The sequence below is a fragment of the Triturus cristatus genome, chromosome 8 (assembly GCF_964204655.1).
Source record: "Triturus cristatus chromosome 8, aTriCri1.1, whole genome shotgun sequence".
Classification (NCBI taxonomy): Eukaryota; Metazoa; Chordata; class Amphibia; order Caudata; family Salamandridae; genus Triturus; species Triturus cristatus.
In genome coordinates this window covers 791,842,982-791,860,213 of record NC_140591.1, presented here as the reverse complement: position 1 = coordinate 791,860,213, position 17,232 = coordinate 791,842,982, and the positions used below count along the sequence as shown (strand labels likewise).

The window sequence follows — 17,232 nt, the reverse complement described above, 5'->3', positions numbered from 1 at the left end:
CTAAATCCAAATAATGTCGAACTGAATATTAGATCTGTGGCAATATTAACAAACAAAACAGTAGCCTTAATGGAAAGCAAGGTGAACACACACAAGGCCGCCACCACCAGTAATTTGGTGCAGCAGATCACTGACTGTATTCTAGTATGTTGCGACAAGGTTGCTGCAATGGTGGACAGATAGGGGCATATGTATGAGTTTTGTGGTGCAGAGCAGTACAACAAGTCATCTTGCTGCACTGCCCTGCATCACAGGAAAAGGGCAGGAATGTGCCGTTATCCGAAACAGTGCATTCCTGTCCTTTCCCCTTGTGCTGACGCCACTTTGTCTGCTTAGCGCCAATGCAGGCACCCTTGCACGATGGTGCAAGGGTACCTGTGTTGTAGGCAGGATTGTTTTTGTGCAGGAAGGGGCCAGCAAAGAATGAAGTCAGCAAAAGCAAAGGTCAGAAGGTAAAAAGGTTAGGGGGAAACCACACCAAAGGATGTCATGTCTCAGACTAGGAATTCCAATACAATTTTGTGGGTAGCTGCTAGGGGGGCTATAGCAAACTATTATCTGCCATATAATTCTCATATGGTCAGTCAATCTCACCCCTAGCAGTTCTAACTCTGTGCGAATATCCAGCAGTACTTTTTCTTACTTTAAAAGATTACCTTGCCATCACCTCTAAACCTCTACTATATTTCTCTTCTTTGTAGGCAGAGACTATCTGATACCCAGGAGGAAAAAGGTCATTCAATATTGCCACACAATCTTCTTTCAACCAAGTTTTTGCTACGCAGATAAAATCTAGTTAATTTTTTTATATAATTAGCTCATATATTACGGCGATCATTAATCACTGAATGTATGTTAATCAGCACACCCTTGCATCTTTTTAAAAGTTGTGTGTCTTGAACTGCCCTCACAGAGTGGCCAGGTAGCAGTTCTAAATCTTCCTTCATAGATAATAGATTAAACATTTGCCAGATCACTATCAGGCCTTAGCACTCCTAAACTCTTTAGTCTGTCAGCACAATTCTTAATTAGAGCTGTATTGTTAGTGCACATAATTCTTCAGATGAAACGTTTAAGAAAGATTTACTAATCTTCCTTCAGCTAAGAGTCACCATTCACACAGATCTCAGTTTGATCACTGGTAGGCGAAGATGAAATTGTCAGTCAAACCAGCATTTGATTTAAATAGCCTGCCTTGTACAATGTTTAATTAATGAATAGAGCACCTCACCAAGATGTTGCCCAAAACTAGCAACCAGGTAGTAGAAAACTCCCCATCAATGAGCAATCCAGGAATAGAGTCAGGTGGATTATCACACCCAGCTGTCTTATCCCCTTAACTGCTGTGGCATTTCCACCCCCAGTGCTGAGCCCTTTTTTGGTTATTTGGTGTATTCCAGGTTTATGCCTCCATAACCTTTTTTCCACATAAGGCATCCACTCCAAATTTTCATTCTTTTTTCCCAGCATATTGGAGATTATAAAGGTATCCAGGATTGTCCAAAATATAGCTACATTTTGATTTTTTGTGTGAAAAAACGGAGAAAAAAATGACTCCACAAAAAAGCGTCTATTTTTTCCTAAAAATAACACCAACAAAATGTTTGCTGTGATAAACTCACAATCTTCCCAGTTTCAGGAGCACGTAGAGATGTATAAAAAAAACAATATTTTTTTACCACTGTTTTGGCATATTTGTAAGCAGCAACCCATTTTTCCCAATGTTTGGGCTTTCAACCTACTTCCAGTATATTATGGAAGGAGGTGCGAACCCATGGGTGATGACAGAAATCTATACATTTTTTAAAAGTATATCAAATTCAGAGTTTGGCAAAGGGGCATTTGTGCACACCATCAGTGTTCTCCAAAAGAAAGTAGCTCTTGAATTAGAAAAAAGAGAGAAATTAGTTGGATAAAAACAGCCATGTGTACAACATTTTCATCTGCAATTTATTGTGACAATAGCTAATTTATTAAAGCAATACACCAGTACACCCGCCAGATGCTTCTAGTCCTGGGGATATATAGGGTTTGTAGGTTCTCCAAGAACCTGCGGTACACAGAACCTACAACCTTACAATGGTTTTTCATTGTATGCCGAGAACAGAGCAAATGAAAATATAAAGAGTGATAAATGGGTGTGAAAGAAACCTATGTATTTCAGAAATGTACACTAGATGCTGAGTTTAGGAGCAGTGGTTTTTTGCACATCTCTGGATGTGTGGGTATCTACAATAGCATGAGTTGTAGATGGCAATTTGCAAAATATCTTCTTTCATACACAGTAGATTACGTTTGGAAGGAACAATGCAGAGTAATCCAATTGGTAATGGTAATCACAAATGTTCTGCTATTCTGTGTTTCCACACGTCTCCAGATAAAAATCATATTTGTGGGTCTTGGCCTAGCACCTGCGACAGGCGAGGGCCCAAAACGTAACCTTGTCACCAACATTTTCCAACCCATATTTTGCGAATAGGGTAGCTGTGGCTTTGTGGCCGTAGCTCTATCGGCGCCAAGGTAAACCTGCCACAACAGCACATATCTGAAAACTAGACACCTGGGGTGGGGGAGGGGTTGTCTAGGGTGGTATGCGTCTCATGGCACCCATGAGGTATACTTACCCACAATGTCCGGAAAGCCTCCAACTTACCCTAAAATCACACATTTTCCTTGCATTTCTGTGATGTAAACTTCTGAAATCTACAGGGATCTGAAACTTTCGTACCACAGCGTTCCCCCACTTGTCCTGATACAAATGTTACCTCACTTGTGTGGCTAGACCTAGGGCCCGAAACAGGAACAAATAAACTAAGGGTCAATGGGAGTCCAGCTCCAAGGACTCCCATTGACCCTGGTTTGAAACGTTCTGGTTGCAGACACTAGGCACAACTGCAGAAGTGTGCTAGTGTTTTATCAGGACAAGTGGGGAAACACTGGGTGGTTGGAATTTTATGAATCCCTGAGAGTCTGAAACTTTGTGCCTGATTCACAAGTTGCGCATTTGAGTACATTTACACTTTTGAGCACGATATCTACTTTTTGTTTTTCGCAAACTGCACTTCTGTAGTAACTTACACTTTTGCGGTAACTTACACTTTTTTATTAAGTCCAGCACTACACATGGCCAACCACTTGTACTGCAATACCACCCTATAGACAATAATAGAGGTAGGGGCTTACTACAAAAGTGTATGTCACTACAAAAGTGTAAGTTACTATACAAGTGAAGTTTGTGAAAAGCACTTTCTAATATGTTTTGTAGTACTACTGTAATTCTAAAAAACATACTATAAAGTACAGTTAGTGCATCAGGCCCAGTTGACCTGATGCACAAACTGCACTTTTGAGCACGTTTATACTTTTGAGTAAGTTCACTACTTTTTGATATTCACAAACTGCACCTTTGTCATAACTTACACTTTTGTAGTAAGTTCAGCGTTACACATGGATAACCACTGGTGGTGAAATGCCCTCCCATAGAAAATAACGGGGGTAGAGACTTAAAATATAGCACTATAGAAAATAATGTTTAATGAAATTAAATTAGTTAAAATAGTAAACAATATAAATAAATATGAATTAAAGTAAAACATATAAAATAGTCATATTTATTATTTATGTAGTAAATATTTAATACGATATTAAATATGTACTAATTTCAATATTTTCTAACATTAATTGATATTTATTCATCTATTTTACTATTTTAACTTGTTTAATTTAATGGAACATTATTTCTTAAAAGGTTTTATTTTAAGGCTCCACCTTCATTATTTTCTGTGGAAGGGTGGAGCAGTACCAGTGGTTGGCCGTGTGTAGTGCTGGACCTACTGCAAAAGTGTAGGTTACTACAAAAGTGTAAGGTACTACAAAAGTACAGTTTGTGAATATTGTAAGTAGTAAACTTACTCAAAAGTTTAAAGATATTCAAAAGTGTAAATTACCTTTGTGAATTAGCCTCTAGAATTGAATATTCATAAAATTACTATGTTTATGGCACAAGTTTTTACCTTTATCACATCTAGCTTGTATGTCCTCCATAATGGTATTTCATTCTCTTTAATGTAGGGCACTTGTTTTAAGTCTGTCTTTGTACTTTTTCTAACCAAAGTTCGTCCCATGTGCACCCTTTCGAATTCTGGACGCAAAGCACTAGCGATACACCTTTTTTCCCAATTTTGTTGGAGCTACCCTGCCTTCTGTGTATTTTAATGCTCCAGCCCAGATATACTAATTAATTGCACAGATGTTCACACAATGCTAAGCAGCACTGCACTATGCAAAGAGACAGCAGCATCAATCAACTTTATTGTGCATAGGTTTTTTGGGGTGGTGAACGTTGATGCAAGACTAGCTCTAAGCCCATTGTGTTTCATAGCATCAAACCTCTCATAAGTTATTCCCAGCCAAAGCAACTAAAAGCTTACAAAGTAGGATGATCTGAGTTTGAATGGAACAACAGCGGGATTTTCCTACATATAATATATGTAATTTCTATAAAATTCCACATATCGTGCAATTTATCTTTGTGTGCATGCTTCCATTAGGGGATTTGTACGGAAAGATCTACCTTGAGTACAGAATTCACAGAAGTGATTGCTCACATGCACCATGACATAACCAAACAGTGTGTTTAAAGTCAGGGAAAAATTGCATATTTGATGCAAGCTTGCCCAATGGTGATGATGTAATTGATGATTAGTACATATGGCGCTCCTATATATTCTGCTTTGTGTGTAATGCAATGCTGCAGATTTTAACAAAGCGTTGCATGCAAAGGCCCTAGGTTCTCAACTTTGCAGTATAGTTTAATCTTTTGAATGCTAGATGCTTACTGGAGGATCTTGAAGACTGCACTAAGGCATGATACTTCCAGCCAATATAATCAATACCCAGTTGCAAGTACTCCTGCTTTGAGAATCCTTGAATACAAATGTATCATATGAATATTCATTGTCAAAAACCAAACCGCTCACTTGATTTGTCCCTCGAGCACCCACAGTGAACAGCTAAACAGTCAATCATAGTTAGTGTTGAGCTTTTCCTTTGCTTTAACACTACATAACTCATCTGGGTCTGTCTGAGGTCATTGTGACACCTGTTTCATTTACATCATATTTCTATTGGGAGACTAAGGGTTTCTGACGGCTGAGTCAGTTGAGGGTTCACCATCAATAATACAGTAGTCCCCCCACCTGCAAATAGGGCTGAAGGACCGTGAGTCTGGAAGGTGAGGCATCTGATGTTTTTTGGCCGATGCCTTGTGTTAGAGCCCTTTGGTCCGTGCAACTTCTGGTGCCAATTCAGGTTTAGAAAGCGCTCTCCAATGAATCTTTAGTTCCGACTAACGATAACATCAAACTTCAATGCATATTAAGCACATTAGGCCCCACAAGGAAGACAGAGAGTAGTTAGGTTTCAGCCATAAACTTTTATTAAAAGATTAGCAGAGTGACAAAGTTAAATCATTAATTTAGGTGTAAATCATTAATCAATACATGAAAACATTAGTCAATATATTCAAAGCAATTCAAAGACTCATAAACAAAGACTATTATGAAGTTGTCTGAAAATGGAATGTTGAGCAAGATCAGTTCTACCATGAAGAGAACACCCCAATCTTTTAAGTCAGGGAAAGGTTCTGTTTCTATGTCAGAAACGAAGGGTTCCGCATCTAAAATGGATCTGCTCTAAAGGCAAGTAAAGAGGGATATATCTAAAGGTCAGAGAAAGAAGCTTCTATAGTATCTTCTACATTGCTTTAGCCTAAATTACACAATTCTAACACTTGATACACCTACACATTTTTCCTAGGCAAAGAACCGACAAGGTTAAGGCACAAGCAGATAATGCAAGCTAATTCTTTTTTTCAAGCTGCTACACAATCCGCGTACTTTGAAAAGTCCTTCAAAATGTGCAGTTATCTGCAGCATAATGAGATAGAATGGCCCAGCCTGGTCTCTGAAGGTGCATTGCACTAGCTCATTAGTACATTCTACAATGATTACAGAAAAGAAAATATTTCACATGGGAACAGATAACACACATTGAGCTGACTTCCATTGGAAAAAAAAGACATGATAGAAAAGGAACATGGTAACAAAATGTTATCCTTTTAATATGTGGCCTACATTTGGTATGGGCAATCTAAACATGGAAAATGCACATTGTGCATTTGTGTGTTACATGATAATGTCAATATAATTATAAAACAATTAATAATGGAAACATTGCCATCACTTGCATTTAACAAAGTCAAAATGGTCCCATAGTAATCTCTGAATTACGACAGACTGTCTGAATTTGCTACAGCCACCATTTGTATTTCTACATGAGTTTACATGGATTTTGGTCTGCTTTCTGAAAGCATAGCTATTGAGATGATAATATGGAATTGCAAGGCAAAAGGTTTTTGGGGATTTATGGCCAGATGTACTAAGAATAAATTTACAACAATTGGTTGCAAATCATGCACCAATAGTTTGAGAATCAATTCAGATTTTTTTAACAAACCAACTCATGTACCATTAGGTAGTTTTACAAACTTGAAATTCTGTGTTGGTCCCAATTCTACCTACCTCATTACTTTTTATAAGGTAGGCTGCAAATTTCAACTCACACAGATTGGATGCCATCACTGTCTGCGCTCAGCAGACCACCTTGTCTATGAATGTATTTAAAGAAGTATTTTTTGTTTAAATGCAATCCATTTTCGATAAAGGAAACAGGCCTGCATTTATGGAAATACTTTTTTTTAAAGTTTGTGTAAGAGTTGGAAGGGGTCCGTTGAGCCACTACACAGTCTCAAACTTTTTTTACATTCACAAAGGGGAAGAGATGGCAAGAGTCCCCTTGCCATTCACAAATGGGTTACTACCTCCTTTGAGGAGTCATAAACTATCAATGGCTTCTGACTAAAACTGAAGTCATAAACCATTGATACACATCATTCCGTATCACAAATTGGAAGGGACATCCTGAACAAACCCCTTTCAAGTTACAATTTAGTATACATTTCTACACCCATTTTGCGACTTGGTGAATACTTACTTATTGCAAAATAGATTTAGTAAATACTAAAAAGTCATTTAGCAGTATCAAAACCTGTGATTTAGCAAACCGTAGGGTTTGCAACCGCTAAATAGCTTCATACATCTGGTCCCTAGTCTTTTTAAGATGCTTATTACTTACAAAGTTCTAATATTAATAATGGTCACCAAATACAGCCCCTGTTTCTCAGCACAATGCAATCGTTAGTGTTCTTAGTACCAGATGTCATTGCTAATTTCCATATTAAACATGATCAAATTGAGTGAATGTCCATTTAAACTACCTTTTTTCTTTTCAGGAATAACAACTATGAAGGATGACAAGGTTTCTTGGAATTAAGAGTCTCTCTGCTAAACTAAAGATGGAGCCGTTCAAGAGACGGAGAAAAATCTCTTCTATAAACCACAAAAAAGAATTATCTGGTTCGCGTAATGTTTGCAGCTTGAGTAAAACCTGACGGTAAAGTAAATGGTATTCTGACAGTGTTAAATTGACACAACATTGATATCTACAATATCACTGAAAAAGGAAGTCATAGATTAATATGTAAACTAATCTATTGAAATTAGAAATGCCCTAATCATTCAATTGTCAACTCTCTTTAGGACTATTCATTATTGTCATTGACTTTGAGGAAATATACCAAAAATGGTGCCTAAACAGGCAACGCTGTCCCCACACATTTAATTGATTTTTGTATACTAATAGTCCGACTTAGTTAAAGTCTCAGGTCTTTTTATAATGCTTAATACCTAAGGATTTTTAAATGTTCCCTGTTTTTTCAGTGATTCAAATATTGAACCATCCAGTGTTCAAACACAGGCACTAGAGGGCGCTAGAGGGCGCACGGCAGGATGGCCGCAACTGTGTGAGGCTCTGCCTGGCCGAGCTGTAATCCGTCCATTAACCGCCTAAAATAAGCTGCATCTGAGCCCTTCGGACACCTGTATGGTGCTGTAAGCCCCTGCGGCACACACCGGGAGCAACTGGCGCCCTGAACACTCGCTGCGTGAGTGTTTATGAGGTCTTCACGAATCTGACGGCGCGGCAGAGAAAATTACAGCCGTCGCGAAGCTGAAACGGTGCGCCTCACCTATCCTATGGTGCGGAGCCTTGCGCGTCTGGAGCACACTGCCTAGGGATCCCCCCTGTATTGTATGGTTGGGAGACCGCCAGTTTTGGTGGAGGAGCACGAAGGGTTGATCGGTGAGCACTGAGGCGGCTGCTGGACCCAGACGGAGCATGAGTGGCAGGTCCCGGCTGAACTGGAGACCCCCCTATTTGCAGAGATCTACTGTCGCTGCCTGAAGTTGCTGGCACCAGCCGGCACCGGCTGCAGTGAGTGGGGGTGCACCTAGGCCCAGGTTTTGGCTGCAGAAGGCGGGCTTGGGCCTGGGTTTGGGCTGCGGCCTGCGAGCTGTGGCCGGTGCGGGGTGCGGCATCCGGAGGCCCGGATTTCACTGGGAGGCGGCAGGTGCAAGCGAGAAACTTGTCCGGCTGGGCTGGGACGGACTCCTGTGTGATTAATGGCTAATTGCGCTCCCGGGTGTTAAACTGCAACTGACAGAGCATTGCTGAAACTACAATGTGTGTAGTGCTCTTTACTCGCGATAGACTGCCAACATCAGAGGAAGTGTGACTGCTTGCACTGAGTAGCATACAATAACGAGGAGTGCAGGCTTGCGTGTGTCAGGACCTATACTGGTCACAACTCTGCAGCATATAGCTGATTGTGGGGAGCGGACGAGCTTTGGCAGTGGGTTGATACATCCGGAGACTGGGTGCGCGCTGCCTGGAGGCTGTAGCGGAGCACACGACCAATTGGAAGGCAGTCGTAAGCTCCTAGGGACAATGCGTTTTCTTCTGCGCTTTACACCCCTTATTGGATATACGCCACTGGGGGTGTCTTCAACGGAAGGGGCCATGGGGAGGACAGATAAGGCGCAGCCATACCTTAACTTTGAGCCACACAAACCATCCAAAACTCTGCAAAGGGCTGCATCTGATTCGGAGGCGGATGCCCAGGCTGATGGCCACCCCACGCTGGAATCCACGTTGCTGGCCATGCAGCGCAGTCTACAGTCCATTGAGGGTACAATGGCTGCGGTCAACCACCGACTTGACCACATGTCCTCCCAGTTAGAAAAACAAAATGCTTGCATGGGGGAGTTGGGGCAGAGGGTGTCGGCTACGGAGGATGGCCGGAGTACAGTTTCTGAAAAGACACTCAATATGGAGAAAGTGCTAGCCCTCATCCAGGCCAAAAATGAGGATTTGGAGGTGAGGTTCCGGTGCAATAACATCAGAATTACTGGGCTGCCGGAGTCCATCAATGTGGGAAAAATGGAGACGTACATAGAAAAGCTCATTTCAGATCTTTTTGGCGCTGATCAACTCTCTAACATGTTCATTGTGGAGCGCGCCCACCGATCTCTTGCTGCCAGGCCGGTGCCGGGGGCTCCGCCCCGCCCAATCATAGCCAGACTTTTGAGTTATAGGGACCGGGACACCATATTGAGGATGGCAAGAGAAAAGGGCACTATAAGTCACCAAGGCAATACACTGGCCTTCTTCCCTGACTTCACGGTGGCTGTTCAGGCGGCCAGACGAGAATTTGGCACCGTGAAAAGATTTCTGCAAACGGAAGGGGTCCCATACGCGATGCTGTATCCTGCACGCTTATGTATAGGTGCGGACAGGGATTGTAAAATATGTTTCATCTCCGAAAGTGGCTCTAAAGCATGCCAAGCAGTTGAAGCACAGGAGAAGCAAGACCAGTACTACACCAGAAGAGGAGGAGTAGCAGTGGGATGCACAAGTTTGCTATTATTTTACCTACACTTATAGCATCTTGGACTGTTCCTGTTGTTTTGTATACTAAATTGACCTGCCCTAGGTGCTGTTAGGCCGCTTGCAGAAATCCCCAAATAGGATGTATGCACTGACTGCTAGATGAGATGCCATAAGTGACCTGAATTTTTTATGATATTGTGTTTACATAATACTGGTGCCTTCCCTTCAGGTTGGTTGTTCACTACTGAGTACTCTTGTTACGGATTCAGTTGAGTCTTTGTGAACTATGCTTTCACGGAGATGTCTCACTGCCCAGGGGGCTGTTGCACTTTGTTATAATATTTGTCAGGATATGGACGTGTTATTATTCTAGCGCAAATTAGACCTGCTCGGCCATCTTCTACACTGTGGGAGGTCAGTAGCACTCTGTGCCCCTATAACTGAGTGTACCCCAAATGCTTATCTTTTTTGTTTGGTATGTGGGGGGGGGTTGGTAGGGTATTGGGATGGCTTTGGAATGTTGGGGTTGCTGAAGTGGGTGGGGGGCTGGGGGGTGGTTTCGGGGTAGGCAGAATGAAGGTGACACTAGATTGGACATCCTCCGTTTGGGTGTGTAATGGTACTTCGGATGAACATGGCCTGTTATATTCCACATGTGCTCAGTTACGGTTGGATTTAAATTATGAATATTACAGTTAAGTTTCTTACTTGGAATGTACGTGGACTTAACACACCTTAAAAGATAAGATCGGTGTTTGCTTACCTGGATCGCATGGGTGTGCAAATAGCCTTACTGCAGGAGACGCATTTAACAACAGATTCAGCAAACAAAGTGGGTGCGCGATGGGCGGGTGCCTGAGCTGCATCATCTTACTCTACCTATTCTAGGGGTGTGTTGACTCTAGTGAAGTAGAGCGTTCCTTTTACTGTGGTTCGCTCTGAAACGGATGACTGTGGACGAGTAGTGATTCTGCATGGGCAGCTGGGTGGCAAGAGTGTGTTGCTTGTGAATGTGTATGGCCCCAATGTAGATGACCCCTTTTTCCATTCAGATGTGTGGCATAGAATATCTACATTTCCTCCTGCGGCAATTATTTGGGGGGGCGATTTTAACGTTTGCTTGGATGCTACTATGGACAGGGTTGGCAGTAGTGAGATGCGGCCTAAACAGGCGGCGGAAGTACTAATGGGGTTATTAGATGCAGATGCAGGGCACCTGCATGACACTTGGCGCAGCCGTCACCCCGCTGGCCGGGAAAGTACATTTTTGTTTCTTTTGTGCCCAGGTCCTGGTCCCGTATAGACTTTTGGTACGTTTCGGAGATGGTTTGTACTTGGGTAGTTGCAGTGACGCACAAAGCACGCACTCTGTCTGACCCTGTGCTCCTTGAATTGCAAATTCCTACCTGTGAGAGACCACCCTTTGCATGGAGACTTCAACCCTCAGAACTTAATGACCTGGTATTCAGGCAGACTATTGCTGAGGCGATTAAAAACTTTTTTAGAGAGAACGAGGGGTCAGTGGATAGCTCAGAAGTGCTATGGGAAGCGTTCAAGGTTACCATCAGGGGATCTTGCATAGGGGCCCAATCAGGAGTGCTGCGCGATATTCAACGGAGGATAAAAAACTAGCATCCGATATGAATCTTATCCCTTCACCGCTAAATTAGCTGCCATAACGGAACTTGTCGAGGAACACAATGAGACTGTAGACCAAGAGCTATTGCACTGCTCCCGCAGGAAAATAGCACAGTACTATGGCGAGGGAGGCCGCCCTGGTCGTTCTCTTGCGCAAAAGCTGTTAGAGCCGCGCCGCCAGGAAAATATAACGGAACTCATTGACGAAGATGGGGTAGCTCGCCACTCGACAACGGAGCTCTGCGATACCGTATTACTGTTCTACACCCCTCTATATGCTTCCAGGGCTTTTCCGCCAACTACAGAGATTGATGCATAGCTGGACGATTCTCACCGCGAATACCTTGTACAACTGTTTGATGAAGAGGACGTTAAAGAAGCCATTATGTCCCTACCAACCTGTAAGGCCGCAGGGTTGGATAGGCTGCCCAGCGAATTTTATAAAGCTTATGCGTCGGATATGGCCCCTGGGGTATTAGAAGTCTATGCAGAAGCCTATGAGAAGGGGACACTGCCACCTTCTCTCCGGGAGGCTCTACTTGTTACATTATTGAAACTTGATAAGCCCCCAAATCAGTGTGGGTCCATTAGACCTCTCTCGATCATTAATATTGATGCAAAGATTTTGGCAAAAATAATAGCCACTAGGATACAACCACTAGTCCTTCTCCTTGTTCTGCCGGACCAGTCTGGGTTTGTCAGGAGACGCTCTCGACTCACAACTTGCGCATGATCTTCTCCACCTTACACTACTTTGAACCAGACTTCCAAGCGGTTGCTGTGCTGCTTGGTGCAGCAAAAGCCTTCAACTCTCTGCAATGACCTTTTATGTTCACGGTTCTGAATAGGATGGACATCCCTTCATTCTTCTTAAAAATGGCTCAGGGTGCTGTACAGTGGTTCGGTAGCCTGGGTTAGGGTCAATGTGTGGGTGTCATCATTGTTCCATATTGAGAGAGGCACGCGGCAGGGGTGCCCCCTGTCACCTATGCTCTTTTCACTTGCCTTGGAGCCTCTTGCCTGCAAATTATGTCAAAAGCACGCGGCAGCTGCTCTGCGGCTTAGGCAGCGACCACTGATTGTCTCCCTCTATGCAGACGATATGTTGCTATATGTCCGTGAACCCGTTATGTACTTGTCTGTGCTTCTCAGGGAGTATGTAAGGTTTGAAGGATTCTCAGGTCTTGGGATCAACTGGTCAAAATCTGTGGTATTTCCCCTTACTGTGCACACAAAAGCGGTGGAGATGGAATATCCACTGACCTGGACGTCTAATCCCGTGAAATATCTTGGGGTATGGATTCACAGGGATCCCGATACGGTTGTCACTGAGAACTATGGCCGTGCGGTTACGCACATCACGGAACTGGCTGAGCGATGGGTGCACTTGCCCCTTTCATTGTCAGTCAGGATAGCAGTTGTGAAAATGGCCTTACTTCCTAAATTGCTTTATTTCTTTGTGAATATTCCTATAAAATTGAATGTGGCAATGTTCCGAACTCTGCAATCATCACTGCTGAAGTTTGTATGGGGCGGTAAGAAACCCCAATGCCGGTGGGACCTTTTGGTTCAGCCGTTTGATCGGGGTGGCTTCGAGGCTCCTGACCTTCGATTATACTAATTGTGTGCGCAGGCGCAATTCGCGCATTATTGCCATTTCCCCCAGCGCTTTCAGCCTCATGTGGCTATCGAATCTGATGCTGTCCTTCCACTGCCACTGCAGGCGGCGACCCTGTCAGGGGGATCGGGTGGCCCACGGACTGAAATAAATCCTGCACTGTGTACGGCATGGGCATGGCGAATGCTTGTGACACGGGCTCAACTATCCTATTTATATGCTCCATTGTTGCCCCTAGCTTCACATCCTGATATCTCTGCGTCGCGAGAGACACCGGCCCTATGAGAGCTGGCTAAAGCAGGTATCTCTCGGCTGGGTGATCTCTACAAGAATGGTCAATTTAAAACATTGCAGGAGGCGCAGAATGGCACAGATCGTGGCTTTATGTTTGGCTTTACATACGTCCGAGTTCGACAGGCTATACGCGCGGCGTATCCAGAGTACCCTGTGGAGCCCACTACTCTACGGGCATTGCAGGCGATGCTGCCGGGAGAGGGGCGTAAGGAGTTAACCACTAAACTCTATAATGCTTCCTTGCGCGAGCGGGAACAAGGCGTTCACCCCTTTTGTATACACTGGCAGGCAGCGCTGGGTATTACTCTTGCGCCGGAGGTTTTGGACGGCGTGCTGCCAACTCACTGGTCGTCTCACAGCCAACTGCAATCTCAGAATTATTCACTTCAAATTCTTACATTGAGTGTACTACTCCCCTTCACAACTACATAGGTATGGTCTGCGAGAAACTGCTAACTGTGTGCGTTGTGGAATGGCGGATGCAGACTTCTTACACGTGGCATGGTTGTGTGCGGGTGTATTTGCTTTCTGGTGAAAATGCTTACTGATATAGTGCTGGAACCAGCAATATGCTTGCTGGGTTATGTTAAACTCCTTAAACCCTGCAATAGGCGACTTGTCGCAGTATCTACACTATTTGCGAAAAGGGCCGTACTGAAGTTTTGGGGCGCTAAGGCACTTTCTACAGTGAAGAAATGGCTCCGTGATTTGATCTATTGTAGGAATCAGTTGCAGATATATGAAGAGGAGTTACCGGAGACTTTCCGTCCCAAGGACTTTTGGGCCCCGCTTACAGCATATCTGCTAAACCACCCGGACCTATTGTGAATCTCTAGGAATTGTTGTACCCCTTTCTCTAGCTCAATGGCTTCTGTGGAGGTGCCCGCCTACTGATCTGTTCTCTGCCGCTCCCTGAATGTTACCTTGGATCCTGTGTGCTAGTTTTCCCGGTTCATGGTGGCAGACTACATGTAAGAGCTTATCCATTGTCATCATTGTTATAGCCTTGTATGCAACGGTCTTTTGACGTACAGGTAATCTCCGAATGTGCCAGAATTTTGATCTCGTTCTGCCTGGGGGGGTGGGGGGTATGGTGGGTTGTGTGATATTAACACTCTGTACCAACTTGCATTACATGACTGTTTTTGAATCTATGAAATCAATAAACATATAAAAAAAAAGGTTTGTTACGAAAAAAGTTGTAAAAAGTAGCAATAGTGTCAAACAGGAAGTGTTTTCAATAGAGGAGAGTGTGAATTTTATACAGAACTGTGTTTTATTGGCATTAACTAGGCAGTTCATCCCAGAATACTAACACTGTCGGTCACGTTTTCGTTACTTTTTTAACGCAAACCTGATGCAAAGTGAAAAGGGTGGCATTTACTATTCAACACAAATCTGGAATTGCGTTGGATATTTTCCCAAAGTAACGCAAAGTAGCGCAATGCACTGCCTTGCATTACTTTGTGCCAAGGGGGTTCCATGGGTGGTGCATTGGCTTCCAATGCGATCACTCATGGAATTTGATGAAAACCCATATCTACAAAGAATCATAGTTAGGGATGTGCATAGGAGAAATGTGTTCATCTCTCTTTGTTTTTCCTACTTTTCATGTGTGCTGCACTGTACAGCACACATAAAAATGGGGAAATCATTAAAACATAGGAGCATATTTACTACAGAAGTTGCGGAGCGTGGCATTAGCCTCCATGGCTTAACGCCACGCTCTGCCACTACTGAAACGCAGGGCTGCACCATATTTATAACAATAAGGAGCAACCCTGAGATTTTATCTGCGCTGGTGCTAATTTTAGCAGCCTAGCGCCAATGCAGGCACCCTTGCACCATAGTTCAAGGGTTTCTGTGTTAAGGCGAAGATTGTTTATGTGCAGGCACAGAAGGTGCCCTTCCTGCACGTAAACAATCTTTAAATGGCGTTTTGTAACTTCAATGTGTGCTGCTTAATGCAGCACACATAAAAGTTGCAAGATGTCAGTTATTTTATTATTGGTTTATGTGCAGGAAGAGACACCTTCCTGCACATAAACAATCAATGGCCTTTTGCTGTTTCTATGTGTGCTGCACATAGAAAAAGAAAAAAATGATGAGAAATGAAACATTTCTCTTCGTTGCGATGGCTGAAGACCAGGTTTTTCCTGGTCTCAATTTGGGCGCTGCAAATATGGGCAGCATCAAAATTAATGGGTGTTGCAGTAGAGCGCCCACAGCAACACTCATTGTCCACCCCTTTCACGCTAAGTATAGCGTGAAAGGCAGCTTTATTTACAAGGCAACGTTAAGCCACATTAAGTGGCTTAATGCTGCTTTGTAAATAAGGTGACACACATATCGCCACAGGAACGTCACTAAAAGGGACTTTCCTGTGGCGATAGGGGCTTATAAATATGCCCCATCGTTCTTGTAGTGGAAGAGACCCTGCACTGTGGTGCATGGGTGTCTGCATTGGCTCATGGTGGCCAAAAGTGTGCCAGTGTAGGGCAAGAGAACAGCATCATATCTTAGAAGATATGACACTGTTCTGCTCTGTTACGCATGCTTTGAGTGGCTTATTAGTATACCTTAGTTTAATGAACAGTGATGGAAATAACTTCCATAGCATCAATTGTGTGACATAAGAGTCAGTGAAAAGCCACCAGCAGATAACACTTTCATCCTTTCTAAGAGGAAACCTTTGCTTTTAAAACCTACTCGATGAAGGGAAATTAGCAATCTTTTGCATCATTTTTGCATACAAGGTTTAATATTCATAACAACACAATACACTTGTTGTCGTTCAGAAAGATAATATACCATAATATTTGCATTTATAACACACACGTTCATCCCTTGGGGGACCTTATCCCTGAATAACAGGTTTTTTTTTGTTGGACAACTCAATGATTCTGTTTTATGTTATGTTATTATGGCAATAAAGTCATGATGAACGGTAGACATGGGCATTCGGGGAGACGTCTAATTGGACGTCAGAATGATAAAATGTCAATGAAAACCCAACCTAAAGTACTATCGAATTTAAACACCAGGGATGTGGCAGTGATCTGGCTATTAAAAAGAAAAGTGGCTTGTTTCTCAAAAAGATATGGGGTCATTGTTATTATGCGGTGGTTGGTTGTCAAATTCATTTATTGAGAAATAGAATATAAACGCTGGGGCATATTTACAATAACTGGCGCATCCCTGCATATCAGCAGTTACTGTGCGCCACAGCTTCGCCACCATGGATGCGCCGCATTTACAATGCAGTGCACCATGGGGCAAAAACGGCACAGATGCGTGACGCATCTGTGCCGTAAAAGTGGCGCATTGCTGGAGTTGCGTCGCAAGCGCGACGCAGCTCCAGCAATGCGCTGGGGGGCCCTATCTTGTTAATGCTGCGTCAATCCTTACGCCTGCTTCAGGCAGGCGCAGGGTTTTGACGCAGCATGGGCCTAAAAGTGACTGAGTGAAATCTTGTAGATTTCACTCAGCCACTTTTAGGAGACGTTCCTGCGCCGGAACGCCCCCCCTTGCGCAGGAACACCTACATGTGGCGCAGGGCTTTACAATGTGATGCATCTCCCAGATGCATCACGTTGTAAGTACCCCGCACCATGGCGCAGGATTTGCACCGCCGCTGCGTCACAAAAGTGATGCAACGGCTGCGTAAATGAGGCTCAAGGGGCTTGTAAATCTGCCCCGCTGTTTTTAGGCTAGCATTTCGCTGCGTTGCACGAAAAGCTCACCTGTGAAGAGAGGGTGAATTTTAGTTAGAGAAATATATGGCCCTAAAAATAAAAGTTAATACAAACTGGCGTCTAAATCAAATGTGCTATCCT

At 43.4% G+C, this 17,232-nt stretch overlaps 1 protein-coding gene across 1 annotated transcript in view; it reads left to right on the top strand.

Annotated features, from left to right (window-relative positions):
- HTR1F (5-hydroxytryptamine receptor 1F) overlaps positions 1-17,232 on the top strand; it is a 935,734-nt gene that overhangs the window by 608,578 nt on the left and 309,924 nt on the right. The window contains exon 5 of the mRNA XM_085620469.1: positions 7,352-7,512. The gene's annotated coding sequence lies outside the window, so the exon portion shown is untranslated. The remainder of the gene's footprint in view (positions 1-7,351; positions 7,513-17,232) is intronic.